The sequence below is a fragment of the Engystomops pustulosus genome, chromosome 9 (assembly GCF_040894005.1).
Source record: "Engystomops pustulosus chromosome 9, aEngPut4.maternal, whole genome shotgun sequence".
Lineage (NCBI taxonomy): Eukaryota > Metazoa > Chordata > Amphibia > Anura > Leptodactylidae > Engystomops > Engystomops pustulosus.
The window spans coordinates 14,711,277-14,729,573 of NC_092419.1; the positions used below are offsets into that span (position 1 = coordinate 14,711,277).

The 18,297-nt window shown below is 49.1% G+C and overlaps 1 long non-coding RNA gene across 1 annotated transcript; it reads right to left on the reverse strand.

The window, feature by feature from the left end:
• Positions 1-277: 277 nt before the first annotated feature.
• LOC140077209 (uncharacterized) lies at positions 278-10,255 on the reverse strand. Its single transcript, XR_011849729.1, has 2 exons — positions 10,150-10,255; positions 278-989 (listed from the first exon to the last, which is right to left on the reverse strand). It is a non-coding gene; the product is annotated as an uncharacterized lncRNA (long non-coding RNA).
• Between the last annotated feature and the right edge of the window lie 8,042 nt (positions 10,256-18,297).

Genomic DNA, 18,297 nt, shown 5'->3' on the forward strand with positions numbered 1-18,297 from the left:
TAAGAAACTTTACAGGTTGGCTGTACCCATATATTTACAGGGGCACGGCCGCTCCACTCCCTGCAGCCTGGCACGCTTCCGGTCTCAGCGCCTGATACAGCATTGGAACACGGAGTGATGGAGGAAAAAATAAAGGGATTTTTTTTTTTTTTTATAGTCAGACAACCCCTTTAAGGATCATCTTTGCAAAAACAAAACTGAACAGTCCTACAACTTTGGTTCTGTGGTTTTTCTTTATTTTCTATATCATAACACATGAAATTAATCAGGAGAAAAGTGATTTTAAGAAGTTTTTATTATTTTATAAAACATTGCCTGTACATTTTGTCCACAACATAGGAATATCTACCCAATAGTAGCAGAGCATCCTCCTGCCTGCAGCAGTGACATCATGATGATGACACGTGACTGGCACGCTCTACTCCTGGTGTTTGGCAGAGGAATAGAAGGCTACAGCGGACATGACATCCCTGCTGCAGCCTCTGTTTGCAAACAAAGACCAGAAGGTGCAGGCACAAGTAGAATGCAGGGGAGGGGTAAGTATAGGATCTTTTCCACAGGATAGGGAATAGCAATCGGACAGGTGGGACTTCTGGGACCTCCACTGATCACAAGAATGTAGATCTAATTGATGGAGCACTAGGTGAACCCTGTGTTCTGCCATTGGAGTTCTGGAAACTGGCGAGCACAGCACTTGGGTATTTCCAGCACTCTCCTGAACCTCAATGACAGTGCCAGAGATAACCAGGCCACCTGGCACACAAAGGCAATGAATGAAGCAGCAGCAGGACACATACTTGACCTGCTGCTCCATTCGTATTTGAGAATGGCAAACCAGTTATTAGTGGGGGACCCAGCATTTGATTTCCACCAATCAGATTACTACCCTCTATCCTTTCAAACATGTTTTGCTCTCAAAACCCAGTCCATGTTGCTGTGATCTTCTCCGATGACACGGGCTCCATTCAGGATCCAATACAGAATAGAATCTAAAAGAAAACATACAATATTACCAGTGCTGCCCTCTGTGTTAGTGGGGCAGCTCCTCCCCCTCCTCTGTGTTAGTGGGGCAGCTCCTCCCCCTCCTCTGTGTTAGTGGGGCAGCTCCTCCCCCTCCTCTGTGTTAGTGGGGCAGCTCCTCCCCCTCCTCTGTGTTAGTGGGGCAGCTCCTCCCCCTCCTCTGTGTTAGTGGGGCAGCTCCTCCCCCTCCTCTGTGTTAGTGGGGCAGCTCCTCCCCCTCCTCTGTGTTAGTGGGGCAGCTCCTCCCCCTCCTCTGTGTTAGTGGGGCAGCTCCTCCCCCTCCTCTGTGTTAGTGGGGCAGCTCCTCCCCCTCCTCTGTGTTAGTGGGGCAGCTCCTCCCCCTCCTCTGTGTTAGTGGGGCAGCTCCTCCCCCTCCTCTGTGTTAGTGGGGCAGCTCCTCCCCCTCCTTGCACAGTACTATGGTTTGTATTAAAACAGCTTTCCGCCTCGCACTGTATAATGCCCCCTAACACTGTATAACCTCCCACACTGTATAATGCCCCCCCCTAACACTGTATAACCTCCCTGCACTGTATAATGCCCCCCCCCCCTTACACTGTATAACCTCCCTGCACTGTATAATGCCCCCCCTTACACTGTATAACCTCCCTGCACTCTATAATGCCCCCCCTCACACTGTATAACCTCCCTGCACTGTATAATGCCCCCCTCACACTGTATAACCTCCCTGCACTGTATAATGCCCCCCTCACACTGTATAACCTCCCAGCACTGTATAATGCCCCCCTCACACTGTATAACCTCCCTGCACTGTATAATGCCCCCCCTCACTGTATAACCTCCCTGCACTGTATAATGCCCCCTCACACTGTATAACCTCCCTGCACTGTATAATGCCCCCCCTTACACTGTATAACCTCCCTGCACTGTATAATGCCCCCCCTTACACTGTATAACCTCCATGCACTGTATAATGCCCCCTCACACTGTATAACCTCCCTGCACTGTATAATGCCCCCCTTACACTGTATAACCTCCCTGCACTGTATAATGCCCCCCCCTCACACTGTATAACCTCCCTGCACTGTATAATGCCCCCTCACACTGTATAACCTCCCTGCACTGTATAATGCCCCCCTTACACTGTATAAAATCCCTGCACTGTATAATGCCCCCCCCACTGTATAATGCCCCCCCTTACACTGTATAACCTCCCTGCACTGTATAATGCCCCCCCTCACACTGTATAACCTACCACACTGTATAATGCCCCCCCCTCACACTGTATAACCTCCCTGCACTGTATAATGCCCCCCCCTCACACTGTATAACCTCCCCGCACTGTATAATGCCCCCCCTCACACTGTATAACCTCCCTGCAGTGTATAACCTCCCTGCAGTGTATAATGCCCCCTCACACTGCATAACCTCCCTGCACTGTATAACGCCCCCTCACACTGCATAACCTCCCCGCAGTGTATAATGCCCCCCCTTACACTGTATAACCTCCCTGCACTGTATAATGCCCCCCCTCACACTGTATAACCTCCCTGCACTGTATAATGCCCCCTCACACTGTATAACCTCCCTGCACTGTATAATGCCCCCCTCACACTGTATAACCTCCCTGCACTGTATAATGCCCCCTCACACTGTATAACCTCCCTGCACTGTATAATGCCCCCCTCACACTGCATAACCTCCCTGCACTGTATAACCTCCCTGCACTGTATAATGCCCCCGTACACTGTATAACCTCCCTGCACTGTATAATGCCCCCCCTCACACTGTATAACCTTCCTGCACTGTATAATGCCCCCTTACACTGTATAACCTCACTGCACTCTATAATGCCCCCTCACACTGCATAACCTCCCCGCACTGTATAATGCCCCCACTCACACTGTATAACCTCCCTGCACTGTATAATGCCCCCCCTCACACTGTATAATGCCCCCCTTACACTGTATAACCTCCCTGCAATGTATAATGCCCCCCTTCACACTATAACCTCCCTGCAATGTATAATGCCCCCCCTCACACTATAACCTCCCTGCACTGTATAATGCCCCCCTCACACTGTATAACCTCCCTGCACTGTATAATGCCCCCCCTTACACTGTATAACCTCCCTGCACTGTATAATGCCCCCCTTACACTGTATAACCTCCCTGCACTGTATAATGCCCCCCCTTACACTGTATAACCTCCCTGCACTGTATAATGCCCCCCCTTACACCGTATAACCTCCTTGCAATGTATAATGCCCCCTCACACTGCATAACCTCCCTGCACTGTATAATGCCCCCCCTCACACTGTATAACCTCCCTGCACTGTATAATGCGCCCCCTTACACTGTATAACCTCCCTGCACTGTATAATGCCCCCCCTCACACTGTATAACCTCCCTGCACTGTATAATGCCCCCCTTACACTGTATAACCTCCCTGCACTGTATAATGCCCCCCCCCCACTGTATAATGCCCCCCCTTACACTGTATAACCTCCCTGCACTGTATAATGCCCCCCCTCACACTGTATAACCTACCACACTGTATAATGCCCCCCCTCACACTGTATAACCTCCCTGCACTGTATAATGCCCCCCCCCCTCACACTGTATAACCTCCCCGCACTGTATAATGCCCCCCCTCACACTGTATAACCTCCCTGCAGTGTATAACCTCCCTGCAGTGTATAATGCCCCCTCACACTGCATAACCTCCCTGCACTGTATAACGCCCCCTCACACTGCATAACCTCCCCGCAGTGTATAATGCCCCCCCTTACACTGTATAACCTCCCTGCACTGTATAATGCCCCCCCTCACACTGTATAACCTCCCTGCACTGTATAATGCCCCCTCACACTGTATAACCTCCCTGCACTGTATAATGCCCCCCTCACACTGCATAACCTCCCTGCACTGTATAATGCCCCCCTCACACTGCATAACCTCCCTGCACTGTATAATGCCCCCCTCACACTGCATAACCTCCCTGCACTGTATAATGCCCCCCTCACACTGTATAACCTCCCTGCACTGTATAACCTCCCCGCACTGTATAATACCCCCCCTTACACTGTATAACCTCCCTGCACTGTATAATGCCCCCGTACACTGTATAACCTCCCTGCACTGTATAATGCCCCCCCTCACACTGTATAACCTTCCTGCACTGTATAATGCCCCCTTACACTGTATAACCTCACTGCACTCTATAATGCCCCCTCACACTGCATAACCTCCCCGCACTGTATAATGCCCCCACTCACACTGTATAACCTCCCTGCACTGTATAATGCCCCCCCTCACACTGTATAATGCCCCCCTTACACTGTATAACCTCCCTGCAATGTATAATGCCCCCCTTCACACTATAACCTCCCTGCAATGTATAATGCCCCCCCTCACACTATAACCTCCCTGCACTGTATAATGCCCCCCTCACACTGTATAACCTCCCTGCACTGTATAATGCCCCCCCTTACACTGTATAACCTCCCTGCACTGTATAATGCCCCCCTTACACTGTATAACCTCCCTGCACTGTATAATGCCCCCCCTTACACTGTATAACCTCCCTGCACTGTATAATGCCCCCCCTTACACCATATAACCTCCTTGCAATGTATAATGCCCCCTCACACTGCATAACCTCCCTGCACTGTATAATGCCCCCCATCACACTGTATAACCTCCCTGCACTGTATAATGCGCCCCCTTACACTGTATAACCTCCCTGCACTGTATAATGCCCCCCCTCACACTGTATAACCTCCCTGCACTGTATAATGCCCCCCTTACACTGTATAACCTCCCTGCACTGTATAATGCCCCCCTCACACTGTATAACCTCCCTGCACTGTATAATGCCCCCCTCACACTGTATAACCTCCCTGCACTGTATAATGCCCCCCCTTACACTGTATAACCTCCCTGCACTGTATAATGCCCCCCTCACACTGTATAATGCCCCCTTACACTGTATAACCTCCCTGCACTGTATAATTCCCCCCCTTACACTGTATAACCTCCCTGCACTGTATAATGCCCCCTTACACTGTATAACCTCCCTGCACTGTATAATGCCCCCTCACACTGTATAACCTCCCTGCACTGTATAATGCCCCCCTCACACTGTATAACCTCCCTGCACTGTATAATGCCCCCCCTTACACTGTATAACCTCCCCGCACTGTATAATGCCCCCCCTTACACTGTATAACCTCCCCGCACTGTATAATGCCCCCTCACACTGTATAACCTCCCTACACTGTATAACCTCCCTACACTGTATAATGCCCCCTCACACTGTATAATGCCCCCTCACACTGTATAATGCCCCCCTCACACTGTATAACCTCCCTGCACTGTATAATGCCCCCTCACACTGTATAACCTCCCTACACTGTATAATGCCCCCTCACACTGTATAACCTCCCTGCACTGTATAATGCCCCCCCCCCTTACACTGTATAACCTCCCTGCACTGTATAATGCCCCCTTGCACTGTATAACCTCCCTGCACTGTATAATGCCCCCCTTACACTGTATAACCTCCCTGCACTGTATAATGCCCCCTCACACTGTATAATGCCCCCTTACACTGTATAACCTCCCTGCACTGTATAATTCCCCCCCTTACACTGTATAACCTCCCTGCACTGTATAATGCCCCCTCACACTGTATAACCTCCCTGCACTGTATAATGCCCCCCTCACACTGTATAACCTCCCTGCACTGTATAATGCCCCCCCTTACACTGTATAACCTCCCCGCACTGTATAATGCCCCCCCTTACACTGTATAACCTCCCCGCACTGTATAATGCCCCCTCACACTGTATAACCTCCCTACACTGTATAACCTCCCTACACTGTATAATGCCCCCTCACACTGTATAATGCCCCCTCACACTGTATAATGCCCCCTCACACTGTATAATGCCCCCTCACACTGTATAATGCCCCCCCTCACACTGTATAATGCCCCCCCTCACACTGTATAATGCCCCCCCTCACACTGTATAATGCCCCCCCTCACACTGTATAACCTCACTGCACTGTATAATGCCCCCTCACACTGTATAACCTCCCTACACTGTATAATGCCCCCTCACACTGTATAACCTCCCTGCACTGTATAATGCCCCCCCCCCCCTTACACTGTATAACCTCCCTGCACTGTATAATGCCCCCTTGCACTGTATAACCTCCCTGCACTGTATAATGCCCCCTCACACTGTATAACCTCCCTGCACTGTATAATGCCCCCCCCTTACACTGTATAACCTGCCTGCACTGTATAATGCCCCCTTGCACTGTATAACCTCCCTGCACTGTATAATGCCCCCTCACACTGTATAACCTCCCTGCACTGTATAATGCCCCCCCCCTTACACTGTATAACCTCCCTGCACTGTATAATGCCCCCTTGCACTGTATAACCTCCCTGCACTGTTAGGAAACAATGTGGATACAGAAAAAGACGGGGGCCCACTGATTTATATAAAGCGTATTAATGTATGGTGCCTCAGGGGTTTCCTTATGGCATGGGCCACTCTCGTAACGCACATAGATTGTTATAGTCCAAAACTAGATAAACACAGATGGGTACCCCTTACTTGAAGGGGAGATGGACATAAACAGAATTCAAAGTATTCATTTAAAATTAGAAACTTTATTAATGCAAAAAGACAAAGGTTGTAAATATAAAAAACCGGGCCACTGGAGATGGCTCCGGTATATCAGTGTGATAATGTACAATACAATGTTGTAGTAGGTACATAGAAAAACAGTGGTTTGGCACAGATACAGAAGCGGGTAAACAAGGCAGGGGAGAGAGATTGTATTTAAACAATTAAATGGGTATGGGGCTAACCACAAAGATGTTACTTTTATGCTGTCTCCACAGGATGGTTCTCTGTGAGAGATCCAGGACAAATCCTTGAAAAATCAGTAAAGGAGTTAGTGCTGGTATATGTATATGTGCAAGCTCTTACCAGTAAAAGGTGGTGCCAAACTCCGCTGCCGAGTTTAGACCGCGTCCCCGACGCGCGTTTCGGCTCAAGGGGAGCCTTCGTCTGGGGGGTGGCGTCTAATTGATACCAGGGGAATATATAAAGGAAAACTCAACCAATGACCAAACGGGTGAGTGACCACGTGTCCGAAGAGTAGCGTTCGCGCGGGTCACATGACGCGGTCCGCGAGAACTCGGGTCACGTGTCCCGCTCTCGCGGGAATTCGGGAACGTGATCAGCCCGCACCGTGTATGTAGTGTAGTGCGGAGAGAGATTTTTTTGTGTAAACGTTGGGGCGCATGCGTGTGGAACGCCCCACATATAGAGACCTTGGGTTAAAGCTGCAAATAAGGAATAGTGTGACAAATATGGACATATATATAGATATGCAAATAAATAAGTAGTGGGGGTAACACATATTTAAATGGTGCAAGTATCCTCACTTTGATTTTCCTCACCTCACTCCCCTGTTTTCCTTCACGCCCCTCCCCTCACCCCTTTAATCTCACTTATTGTCACTGTACACCATGTCGTTATTAATCTAAGTTCTGCTACAATGCTTAATGAGGTCTTCAACAAAGCCATTATGACATAATGAGAATAGGTACTGTATAGCATCCAATGTACTGGTATGAATATTACTTCTGACTTTTTCTGTCTTACCCTTAGATGCAATATTTAAACACATCTGTGTAATATACATACCAACGGTATGCATTTTATGTTATCAGATATATGGTCTATAAGTTTATTATACATATGTTATAAGTCTAAGATGCATAAGTACTTTATGCATTACAATTATTGTATCCAATAGAACTCCTGAATTTTTAGCGAACACATAATGCACTTTTGCACTTTAACTGTATTTCAAGATATGAATTACTTAACATAACTAATAGTATATGAAGATACTTGCACCATTTAAATATGTGTTACCCCCACTACTTATTTATTTGCATATCTATATATATGTCCATATTTGTCACACTATTCCTTATTTGCAGCTTTAACCCAAGGTCTCTATATGTGGGGCGTTCCACACGCATGCGCCCCAACGTTTACACAAAAAAATCTCTCTCCGCACTACACTACATACACGGTGCGGGCTGATCACGTTCCCGAATTCCCGCGAGAGCGAGACACGTGACCCGAGTTCTCGCGGACCGCGTCACGTGACCCGCGCTCTCGCGCGAACGCTACTCTTCGGACACGTGGTCACTCACCCGTTTGGTCATTGGTTGAGTTTTCCTTTATATATTCCCCTGGTATCAATTAGACGCCACCCCCCAGACGAAGGCTCCCCTTGAGCCGAAACGCGCGTCGGGGACGCGGTCTAAACTCGGCAGCGGAGTTTGGCACCACCTTTTACTGGTAAGAGCTTGCACATATACATATACCAGCACTAACTCCTTTACTGATTTTTCAAGGATTTGTCCTGGATCTCTCACAGAGAACCATCCTGTGGAGACAGCATAAAAGTAACATCTTTGTGGTTAGCCCCATACCCATTTAATTGTTTAAATACAATCTCTCTCCCCTGCCTTGTTTACCCGCTTCTGTATCTGTGCCAAACCACTGTTTTTCTATGTACCTACTACAACATTGTATTGTACATTATCACACTGATATACCGGAGCCATCTCCAGTGGCCCGGTTTTTTATATTTACAACCTTTGTCTTTTTGCATTAATAAAGTTTCTAATTTTAAATGAATACTTTGAATTCTGTTTATGTCCATCTCCCCTTCAAGTAAGGGGTACCCATCTGTGTGAACCTCCCTGCACTGTATAATGCCCCCTCACACTGTATAACCTCCCTGCACTGTATAATGGCCCCTCACACTGTATAACCTCCCTGCACTGTATAATGCCCCCTTGCACTGTATAATGCCCCCTCACACTGTATAACCTCCCTGCACTGTATAATGCCCCCCCCTTACACTGTATAACCTCCCTGCACTGTATAATGCCCCCCCCCTTACACTGTATAACCTCCCTGCACTGTATAATGCCCCCCCCTTACACTGTATAACCTCCCTGCACTGTATAATGCCCATTTGCACTGTATAACCTCCCTGCACTGTATACTGCCCCCCCCTTACACTGTATAACCTCCCTGCACTGTATAATGCCCCCCCCTTACACTGTATAACCTCCCTGCACTGTATAATGCCCCCCCCCTTACACTGTATAACCTCCCTGCACTGTATAATGCCCCCTTGCACTGTATAACCTCCCTGCACTGTATAATGCCCCCCCCTCACACTGTATAACCTCCCTGCACTGTATAATGCCCCCCCTCACACTGTATAACCTCCCTGCACTGTATAATGCCCCCTCACACTGTATAAGCTCCCCGCACTGTATAATGCCCCCCTCACACTGTATAACCTCCCTACACTGTATAATGCCCCCCCTTACACTGTATAACCTCCCCGCACTGTATAATGCCCCCCCTCACACTGTATAATGCCCCCCCTCACACTGTATAATGCCCCCTCACACTGTATAACCTCCCTGCACTGTATAATGCCCCCTCACACTGTATAATGCCCCCCTCACACTGTATAATGCCCCCCCTCACACTGTATAACCTCCCTGCACTGTATAATGCCCCCTCACACTGTATAATGCCCCCCTCACACTGTATAATGCCCCCCTCACACTGTATAACCTCCCTGCACTGTATAATGCCCCCCCTTACACTGTATAACCTCCCCGCACTGTATAATGCCCCCCCTCACACTGTATAATGCCCCCCTCACACTGTATAATGCCCCCCTCACACTGTATAACCTCCCTACACTGTATAATGCCCCCTCACACTGTATAATGCCCCCTCACACTGTATAATGCCCCCTCACACTGTATAACCTCCCTACACTGTATAATGCCCCCTTGCACTGTATAATGCCCCCTTGCACTGTATAATGCCCCCCTCACACTGTATAACCTCCCTGCACTGTATAATGCCCCCTCACACTGTATAACCTCCCTGCACTGTATAATGCCCCCCCCCCCCTTGGAGCCCGGGCTTCTTTGCATATCACCCCCTTAGCACACTTGCAGGCTGCAGCCGCCCACACATACTACACACAGCTCCCAGGACCCTCCATTAGACCCTGGAGCAGATGTACTCACCATGATAATCCCTCCACACACCGCACAGAGCAGCCCTGCATCTCCTCCGCACACATACAGGAGGGAAACACGAAGCCCCGCCCCCGCTTATAGCACCTCGGTCACATGATCTGGAGTGACATGTGACCAAAGCAGCTGCTCATGTCACACCAGTCCGCCATCTTTACTACTGGCAGACCAGGTAACTCTCCATATATAAATAGTGAAATAACTTTATACGTAATCCATGTATAGACGATACCGTTATATGAGCGCTTTTTTTGTTTAAAGTTAAGTTAACGGGAGACTATCATGTAACAGTCAAAAAAAGGGAATGAAAGTATTTGTCCTTATCAGCAATGGCGTCGGAAGTCCTGTTAATTGACGCACCCCGAAATCTATACATCACGAGGTTTGACATCGCACAGCAACAGATGATGTCACGGCGCCGCCATGTTGTGAAGGGAAACATCCTGCAATGATAGCCGTTACCACTGCGTGCCTTATGATAATGAGGGGGCGGAGCCAACACGCGTCAGAGCCCAACGGTGTTTTGGCGGCCAGTGCGACTGGGGACCTGACCTGAAGAGAAATGGACGGGAAACAGTTTTTTTTAATAGTTTTAGTAGCCACCCAGTGGCACGTAGAGATGAGAGGCACTAGAGCTGCTAAACCTGGAGGTGATTGACATTTATAATTTTCACTAATCTTGCATGAGGTAACTCAGACAGTATGACAATCTGGCAATTGTTTCTGTCAGGGCGCGTGCACACGTTGCGTTTTGTCCTGCTTTTGATACGCGTTACAACCGCTGAGGAGAGGTGATTTGCCTGATTACATTACTGTTTACATTTGTTAACACAATGTTAATACATGTGGTAACACATGCGTTAACATCGCGTTTACAATGCGCTTTGTACAGAACAGAAACGGTAATGTAATCAGGCAAATCACCTCATCTCTGCAGTTGTAATGCGTTTTGAAGCGCAACGTGTGAACGTGGCCTCACAGAAAGTGGCGGTGAATGTAACTCAAATACAAGCTAAGCTGATGTGTGAGGAAAGCACAAAGTTATCCCCTTCCCGCTCAGCCACGTATATATCCGCTGATGAGCTGATGCCGGCTCCGTTGTGGATCAGAACCGTGCTGGCTGTAACTGACAGCTGACACCCCAGTGTAACACCCGCGGTCGGTGTGGGCTCTGATCGCGGGTGTTTAACCCGTTAAATGCCGTGGTCAGCGTGACCACGGCATTTAACCTGCCCCCGTGCCGTTTTTTTTTTTTTTTGGGGGGGGGGGGGGGGCGCTGAGCGTTGCTATGGCAGCCCTGGGGTCCGATCGTCAGTGCCTGAAAGATGTCGTCTGTGACATGTGCATAGACTGACGCTGCTCATACCCTGCAATACATCATTATATCAGGGTATTATCAGATGATTGCTTGTTCTTGTCCCATGGTGGAAATAGTAAAAAAAAAATAAAAATGTTATTCAATAAAAAAATAAAGTAATCAATCAATAAAAATGCCAATAAGCCCCATAACATATAAAGAGACATATAATGCAAAAAAAATGTCTAAATCAGAACACAAACCCCAAAACCCCACATATATAGTGTGAGAGATGAGCATAAGGGTCTTTGGATACACGAGGCTTTCAGCCGCCCCCGGCCACTTTACAAAGTGATTTCCGAGTCTTTGTTTTCCAGCGCTGGAATGCATTAGGTAACACAGGAAAGACAGACTGTCCGTACTGAAGTTTAGCCCAAGACAAAAACTGTTTATTTTGACCCTGAGACACTTTATAGAGAATCCTGAGGGCGCTTTTGGCTGCGCTTGGAAACACAGATAAAACTGCACCCACCGGGGCCGGCCGTGGCCCGATTGCATCAGCGTTTCTATGGAAACGCCTGCGATCGGGAACGAGCCGCCGGTGTTTTGCATTAAATTAAGGCAAAACTCCGGCGGCTCGTTCCCGATCGCAGGTGTTTCCATAGAAATGCCGATGCGATCTGGCCGCGGCACGCCCCAATGGGTGCGGCTTGGTCTGCAATTGCAAACGCAGCCCGAACTCCATGTGTGCCACCACCCGTAGGGTGATGTCACACATGGCGTTTTTTAGGCCGTTTTTGGGCCGTTTTTAGTTATTGCCTTTTCAGATCGTAAAAAACGCATCCGTTTTTTAATAATGGATGCGTTTTTTACAATCTGAAAATGCACTAACTAAAAACAGCCTTAAAACGCCATGTGTGACATCACCCTTAGTCTTTGTGTTTGAATAGAAGCACCACCCTAACTTTAGTTTTCATAGAAAAAGTTTTATGAACTGGAATGCTAAGTATGTAACATGGCGTCCGAGACCAGCACAATCTCCCTAACAATAGTATCGCCGCATCCGTAACAAAAGTAAAGAATTATTGAACCCGTATAATGAACACCGTTAAAAACCCTCCAAAAGTTATGATTTTTACCTATTCAATTCCACAAAAAATGCAATAAAAAGTGATGAAAAAAACACATGTACTCCAGAATGTGACTGGTGCAAAGTACAACATGTCCCGCAAAAAACAAGCCATCAATCAGCTCCATAGCCAAAAAATTAAACATGTTCTGCCACTTGGAAGACGGCGATGCACAAATTAGGGTTTTATTTGACAAATTTAGTAAAACGTAAGAAAAAATATTCATATCTGTTATCCCCGTAATCGTATTTACCTATAGAATAAAGATAACAGGATTATTGGGCTATACGGTGAACACCAAAAAAAAAAGTCAAAAATCCAGGACAGAATTGATGCTTTTCTACTCCTGCCCTCAAAAATAAGTTCCTAAATTTTCAATAATAGGAGATACCAACCCCAAAATGGTAACACTGGAAAAAGCTTCTCATCCTGCAAAAAAATGCCGTCACATGGCCCCAACCAGAGGTCGCACTAAGATTTTTACAGAAGGGTAATAATACTTCTCCTCCTATTTTTGAGGAGTATTTTTAGCCGAGGAGGAGTATTAAATTTTTTGTAATAAAAATATAAAACTTCTAGCTGTATATAATGTTAACAGACGCTATTTATACATGAAAATCATCTTCACCGCGCGCTCACTACACACACACACACACACACAGAGCAACACGCTCACCACACACACACACAGAGCAGCACGCTCACCACACACACACACAGAGCAGCACGCTCACCACACACACACACACACAGAGCAGCACGCTCACCACACACACACACAGAGCAGCACACTCACTACACATACATACACACAGAGCAGCACGCTCACCACACACACATACACACAGAGCAGCACGCTCACCACACACACACACACAGAGCAGCACACTCACCACACACACAGAGCAGTACGCTCACCACACACACACACACAGAGCAGCACGCTCACTACACACACACATAGCAGCACGCTCACTACACACACACATAGCAGCACGCTCACTACACACACACATAGCAGCACGCTCACTACACACACAGAGCAGCACGCTCACTACACACACAGAGCAGCACGCTCACTACACACACACACACACAGAGCAGCACGCTCACTACACACACACACAGAGCAGCACGCTCACTACACACACATACACAGAGCAGCACGCTCACTATACACACATACACAGAGCAGCACGCTCACTACACACACATACACAGAGCAGCACGCTCACTACACACACATACACAGAGCAGCACGCTCACTACACACACATACACAGAGCAGCACGCTCACTACACACGCACACAGAGCAGCACGCTCACTACACACACATACACAGAGCAGCACGCTCACTACACACACATACACAGAGCAGCACGCTCACTACACACGCACTACACAGAGCAGCACGCTCACTACACACACACTAACCCAGAGCAGCACGCTCACTACACACACACAAACACAGAGCAGCACGCTCACTACACACACACAAACACAGAGCAGCACGCTCACTACACACAAACACAGAGCAGCACGCTCACTGCACACACACAAACACAGAGCAGCACGCTCACTACACACACAGCAGCACGCTCACCACACACACAGCAGCACGCTCACTACACACACACAGAGCAGCACGCTCACTACACACACACAGCAGCATGCTCACTACACACACACACAGAGCAGCACGCTCACTACACACACACACAGAGCAGCACGCTCACTACACACACACACACAGAGCAGCACGCTCACTACACACACACAGAGCAGCACGCTTACTACACACACACACAGAGCAGCACGCTCACTACACATACACACACACACAGAGCAGCATGCTCACTACACACACACACAGAGCAGCACGCTCACTACACACACACACAGAGCAGCACGCTCACTACACACGCACACATACACAGAGCAGCACGCTCACTACACACACACTACACAGAGCAGCACGCTCACTACACACACACTAACACAGAGCAGCACGCTAACTACACACACACAAACACAGAGCAGCACGCTCACTACACACACACAAACACAGAGCAGCACGCTCACTGCACACACACAAACACAGAGCAGCACGCTCAGTACACACACAGCAGCACGCTCACCACACACACAGCAGCACGCTCACCACACACACAGCAGCACGCTCACTACACACACAGCAGCACGCTCACTACACACACAGCAGCACGCTCACTACACACACACACACAGAGCAGCACGCTCACTACACACACACACACACAGAGCAGCACGCTCACTACACACACACACAGAGCAGCACGCTCACTACACACACACAGAGCAGCACGCTCACTACACACACACAGAGCAGCACGCTTACTACACACACACACAGAGCAGCAGGCTCACTACACATACACACACACACAGAGCAGCATGCTCACTACACACACACACAGAGCAGCACGCTCACTACACACACATACACAGAGCAGCACACTCACTACACACACATACACAGAGCAGCACGCTCACTACACACACATATACAGAGCAGCACGCTCACTACACACACATACACAGAGCAGCACGCTCACTACACACGCACTACACAGAGCAGCACGCTCACTACACACACATAAACACAGAGCAGCACGCTGACTACACACACACAAACACAGAGCAGCACGCTCACCACACACACAGAGCAGCACGCTCACCACACACACAGACACACAGAGCAGCACGCTCTCCACACACAGACACACAGAGCAGTACGCTCACCACACACACACACACAGAGCAGCACGCTCACCACACACACACACAGAGCAGCACGCTCACTACACACACACAGAGCAGCACGCTCACTACACACACACAAAGAGCAGCACGCTCACTACACACACACACACACAGAGCAGCACGCTCACTACACACACACAGAGCAGCACGCTCACTACACACACACACACAGAGCAGCACGCTCACTACACACACACAGCAGCACGCTCACTACACACACACACACAGAGCAGCACGCTCACTACACACACACACAGAGCAGCACGCTCACTACACACACACACACAGAGCAGCACGCTCACTACACACACACAAACACAGAGCAGCACGCTCACTGCACACACACAAACACAGAGCAGCACGCTCACTACACACACAGCAGCACGCTCACCACACACACAGCAGCACGCTCACTACACACACAGCAGCACGCTCACTACACACACACAGAGCAGCACGCTCACTACACACACACACACAGAGCAGCACGCTCACTACACACACACAGCAGCACGCTCACTACACACACACACACAGAGCAGCACGCTCACTACACACACACACACACAGCAGCACGCTCACTACACACACACACACAGAGCAGCACGCTCACTACACACACACACAGAGCAGCACGCTCACTACACACACATACAAAGAGCAGCACGCTCACTACACACACATACACAGAGCAGCACGCTCACTACACACACATACACAGAGCAGCACGCTCACTACACACACATACACAGAGCAGCACGCTCATTACACAAACATACACAGAGCAGCAAGCTCACTACACACACATACACAGAGCAGCACGCTCACTACACACGCACTACACAGAGCAGCACGCTCACTACACACACACAAACACAGAGCAGCACGCTGACTACACACACACAAACACAGAGCAGCACGCTCACCACACACACAGAGCAGCACGCTCACCACACACACACAGACACACAGAGCAGCACGCTCTCCACACACAGACACACAGAGCAGTACGCTCACCACACACACACACACAGAGCAGCACGCTCACCACACACACACACAGAGCAGCACGCTCACTACACACACACAGAGCAGCACGCTCACTACACACACACAGAGCAGCACGCTCACTACACACACACAAAGAGCAGCACGCTCACTACACACACACACACACAGAGCAGCACGCTCACTACACACACACACAGAGCAGCACGCTCACTACACACACATACACAGAGCAGCACGCTCACTACACATACATACACAGAGCAGCACGCTCACTACACACACACACACAGCAGCACGCTCACTATACACACATACACAGAGCAGCACGCTCACTACACACACATACACAGAGCAGCACGCTCACTACACACACATACACAGAGCAGCACGCTCACTACACACGCACACATACACAGAGCAGCACGCTCACTACACACACACAAACACAGAGCAGCACGCTCACTACACACACACAAACACAGAGCAGCACGCTCACTACACACACACAAACACAGAGCAGCACGCTCACTGCACACACACAAACACAGAGCAGCACGCTCACTACACACACAGCAGCACGCTCACCACACACACAGCAGCACGCTCACTACACACACAGCAGCACGCTCACTACACACACACAGAGCAGCACGCTCACTACACACACACACACAGAGCAGCACGCTCACTACACACACACAGCAGCACGCTCACTACACACACACAGAGCAGCACGCTCACTACACACACACACAGAGCAGCACGCTCACTACACACACACACACACACAGAGCAGCACGCTCACTACACACACACAAACACAGAGCAGCACGCTCACTGCACACACACAAACACAGAGCAGCACGCTCACTACACACACAGCAGCACGCTCACCACACACACAGCAGCACGCTCACTACACACACAGCAGCACGCTCACTACACACACAGAGCAGCACGCTCACTACACACACACACACAGAGCAGCACGCTCACTACACACACACAGCAGCACGCTCACTACACACACACACACAGAGCAGCACGCTCACTACACACACACACAGCAGCACGCTCACTACACATACACACACAGAGCAGCACGCTCACTACACACACATACACAGAGCAGCACGCTCACTACACACACATATACAGAGCAGCACGCTCACTACACACACATACACAGAGCAGCACGCTCACTACACACACATACACAGAGCAGCACGCTCACTACACACACATATACATAGCAGCACGCTCACTACACACACATACACAGAGCAGCACGCTCACTACACACACATACACAGAGCAGCACGCTCACTACACACACATACACAGAGCAGCACGCTCACTACACACACATACACAGAGCAGCACGCTCACTACACACACATACACAGAGCAGCACGCTCACTACACACACATACACAGAGCAGCACGCTCACTACACACACATACACAGAGCAGCACGCTCACTACACACGCACTACACAGAGCAGCACGCTCACTACACACACACAAACACAGAGCAGCACGCTCACTACACACACAGCAGCACGCTCACTACACACACAGAGCACACTCACTACACACACACGCAATGATTTCGAAAGTGGGAAATTTTTCAAAAAATTCATCATTTTGTTAAATAAACGCAAAACTTATCATCCAACAATTTGTACAACATGTGGGGAATAAATAATCTCAGAATCGCTTTGATAAGTTACAGTGTTCAAAAGTTATAACCGTATAAAGCGACGCAGGTCAGAATCCAAGAAATGTTCTGATTGCTGTGTGCCTTCATGTCCTCCTTTCCAGAGGTCGCATTAATGCCTCACCACGGGTCATAGCATGAAGAGTCGCCCTTACCCCCCAAAATAATTGCCATGCAT